The following is a 4465-nucleotide window of genomic DNA, read 5'->3' on the forward strand; positions in this document are numbered from 1 at the left end:
TTTAAAAGATTTCCAAAGCATGTGTTCTCTATCCATGTTAATTTAAAATCAAACTTGAAACATCTGTTTAGACCTAAATACTATACCAATGTTATCTTCAAATTAAACCTTCAATTTGGAAAATTAGATTGTTGGTAGGCATGCAACATCAAATCATCCTTATATGAGAGGATCGAAATCATCCTTAAAAACATTTCGAATCTTTCCCTTACTATCGAACATAGATGAAGGATTTCAAGACTAGATAAAGAAGACGAGATGATTGAATCAATCCAAAAACCAATCAACATTTGGAGAACTCATTTTTGATGTCTCATGTATAGAACGAACGAAGTATATTTATCGCTTCTATTACGATATCACAAATCGAAATAGGTGCTCCGTTGGAGAAGATGGGGATAAGAGGCATGGATGACAGCAGGCAAGGCCCAAGGCGAGTTGGGCCGTCACCCAGGGCACCAATATAGCAAGGGGCATCAAATCATGTCCAACTTGTATGGGCAAGGTAAGGGAACGACCGAAGGGATGTTGAAATGTGAATGAAATGGGCGGCAATTCTCAATTTGTGAAAAAATCATGTCGAAGATGAAGAGACTGTGAGAGCTACGAGGAGTCGGAGAGACTGAGGTATTTAAGTATTTCTAGCTCTATCTTTTAGAATCAAAGAGTCCATGACTGATTATTTTCTTCTACAAAAACATGTTGATTTCTAATTCTTCCTTTCATACAAAGAGGCAAGGTTGAGGTTTTTCTAATTCCTTTCTTCTAAACAACATTAAAAATCACATGACTGAAAGTTATTTTGATATTTCTATTTTTCAAGGACTGATGCAATGCCCTTTTCCGAAATTCTGATATATGATTTATTGATATAAGTCTGCGTTTTTATGTTTTTTTTTTCTGATATTTTTTGAAGTTCTGAAAATTTGATATAAGCATTTCTACAATCAGTCCATTGTTTTGTTTGTTGGTCATTGTTTTTTTGTCATTGTTGTTTTAATCTTATGTTTATATAGGATAGGCTCATAATAAATTATAGGTTAGGGTGGTTTGTTTTTAATTTATGTATATATATGAATTAGGATTTGTCATTTTTAGATCACTTTTTTTTTTTCAGAAGTGTATTTGTTTTAATCTTCATTGCTTGTGTATACACATGAAAATGAGCTATTTACTTACCAATTCAACCAAATCTTGAAAGTCAGCTCAAAACACATTTAGACTCAGTTGTGTTTCAATTCCAGAACAAAGTTAACATATTCAACACGTCATTAAATACAATCCCCATTGATGATCCTTTCTTTCTTCCTTTCGCACAAAGGACACATACCCTTAACTAAAATTTTCAATGTTGTACAGATGAGAGATGTCACATATCGTGTGCTTGGAACAGCCACTATCAACATACCAAAATCTAATGATATTTCTCTGTAGCTGCTCTAGCGCAGAGTATGGGATTAGATGATCTTGGGAACCAAGTCCATTTTGAAAATATGTTGACCTTGATCATCTATGCAAGATATGAAAGGCTATTTAAACAACTTTATAATTAACTATTATTATTGAAGATGTTTTTAACAAATTAAACAAATGTATTTATTTTTATAAGAATATATGAATATTATAGATGACAGTGGGATTGCTATAGAAAATTGTGACATCCCGAAATTTATATATAAAATTGTAGACAGTTTGTTCACTACGAACCTCTTCTTAATTTGATCTATTTAGCTTTAATGCATATTTTGAAAAATATATAGTGGCATTACAACTATTATACGATACCAGATGGTATCTTACTCCCAATTATGGGAAATCTCAAAGAAATCAAACAGTTCAAACTGCAACCTTAGTTAATAAATCTGAAAAAACTGAAATTGGGAGTAAGATATAGTGGCATTACAACTATATAAAGTTGCCAGCGAAGCAAACATCCTAGTCTCATGATACATGTTCCCCTGTTCCCAAATATATAAAGAACGTCCAAAATGAAGTTCGTATGCAAAAAGTATGACCGTTATAAGAAAGCAAACAAGTAAAATTGCTAAAACCGAATCGATTCGTTGAGACACTTGCACACCTCATATGAGAATTTCGAGAGCGTTTTGGCACTCAGACTATGGTCTAATATTTATTTTCATACTCGAAATATTTTTTAGCAAAAATATTTGCAAAGTCGAAAAATCGGATGTTTCGGGTCATTTGGACGTGAAAGTTTAAACCCGATTTTCTAGAGTTCTACAACTCAAAAAATTAATCCGTTTGGGTTGGAATCCTTGAACTCTACTCTATCATACAACACTTTCGATAAAAATAGATGTCGGGATTTCGATAGACAAAACTAGAATGGTTTTTGAGACTTTTTAAAAAAGTGTGACATCACCATGGCCCTACAAGGATTACATACATTAAAGAAATCAACTCTTACCTCTCTTAAACTCCTTGCCCACATGACTCCCTACCCCTATCACCCTCTTTCTTCCTTTGTGTGCACTCCTTCTCATAGTACAAGTATAGTATGTTAGGTGTTTGACTAGTTTTCAAGGAATAGTTCTAAAATGGACATGAGAGGTAAGATCACACTATAAATAGAGGGTCTTTGATCCTTATTTCTTCACAACTCACCATCCTTCACTCCTCCCTCACCTTCCCCTCTTTATTTCCTTCTTTTCTTGGCTAGAAAACCCCTCACTAGAGCACCACATCACCACCGTAAAACCGCCACCAGCCACCCTCTTCCCTTGTTCCTCCCATTTTCGACGACCAACCAACACCACCATTATGCCACTTTGCTTTGCTTCTACTTTTGTTTTGTTTCCATGAACTAGGCTAGTTCGTATTGTTTTGTGGAGTTTATTTCAAGTTCAAAGCAGCCCCGATGTTGGATCATTGCTAGTTCGTGTTTCTCGTGGTGCTTCCCGTTAAACAAACCATAATCTTATCTAAACTGAGTTCACGCTTCAAAAGGCAAGTATTTACGATCCTTATTTTTACATATCTTGGGGGGGGGGGGGGGTATATGTGCACACATATTTCATTTATGCAAAAACACTATTGAAAACATACTACAAAATGTTATCAATTTAAGTTAAAAAATATGGTGTGTTTAAGAGTTGTTTTTCCTATCTTAAACCATATGGTTTGCAAAACTGTTCTGTTTAAAAGTAGTTCAGATCGATACATTTTCATGGACTACTCGCACACATTCATACGATCTTTAGAGAATTTACTATGATTTTTGCAAAACTGCATATCATTGCAATCCATTTTCGGATCAGTCAGTAAAAACAATAATCTTTACCTTATTTAAGTCTCATATCAGGAAAAGGGAAAAAAATTAGGGACAAAGTAGACTCAAATTTTGAAAGCTACAACTGGATCAGAGTTCGACAACAGCTTTTGAAAGCTACGACTGGTGGTCAAATTTTGAAGTCATACTTCCAATTATAGTTATTAAATTTATTCAAGTGGGAGACTATTGGATTAGGTGTCTAAGCCCATAACTATAATTAGTATGTACTTAATTTGATAGTAGCATGGTCCTTTTGGGTTGCCTTCATCATAGCAACTTGACAGGATGACTTTTGGAGAGAGAGATTGAATGTATTATTTGGAATAATAAATTGATTTATTAATTTATTATGAATATAATATATTAATTATAAATCATATTATTTAATTAGTATTTAATCAGATATAAATTTGGAATTGATTTTAGGATTAAAGGAATTGATTAAAAGAACAGGGGTTGTTTTGCGATTCATTGATAGTTATGAAACTGGACTGATGGACTCCTTAATTAGGAGTAGATGAAAATCTATAGGGAGACCTTATAGATTTCGTCCAAGGCTTCTTAGTAGGAGGTCTATGGGCTGCTTGAGCCTTAAGTAGGAAATTAGGGTTTCCTCTAGAAACCCTAGCAGCCCTCAGCTATATAAAGAACCCCAAGGCTTAGGATTTTCGGCCAATGCTTGCTAAGAAGAAACCCTATCCGAAATTCTAATAGCTTCCTCATTTCTCCTTCTCATTTTCTTGCTAGTGGTGTTTGTAACATTTAAGGCACTAAGCTTTCAAGAGTCAAGGATCTACAAGGAATTCCAGTTATTACTACATAACTAGAAAGGTAATCATTAAAACCCTTTTTGATATATAATTTTTAAAATTGTATGCCAGATCTAGGTTTTATTGCTTTTGTATTCAATTGCATATTCAACTAGTGAAATATTTAGATCCAAAGCAATTAGGGTTGCATGATCACATAGGATGTAGTTATGCTCATAACCCATTATTAACCACAACCATGCGCCTACTATTAGCTGATTTCCTTTATTTATGATTTGTCTGATAGTAACACATTGAATGACAACTACATAATGACCATCTTGGATTGTATCTTTGGTTATAAAATGGTCTGGCACATACTAGCATGGTTAATTGCAACATTATATCATTAAAAATTCTGAAT

The sequence above is a fragment of the Lactuca saligna genome, chromosome 2, assembly GCF_052625555.1.
Source record: "Lactuca saligna cultivar CGN05327 chromosome 2, ASM5262555v1, whole genome shotgun sequence".
Classification (NCBI taxonomy): Eukaryota; Viridiplantae; Streptophyta; class Magnoliopsida; order Asterales; family Asteraceae; genus Lactuca; species Lactuca saligna.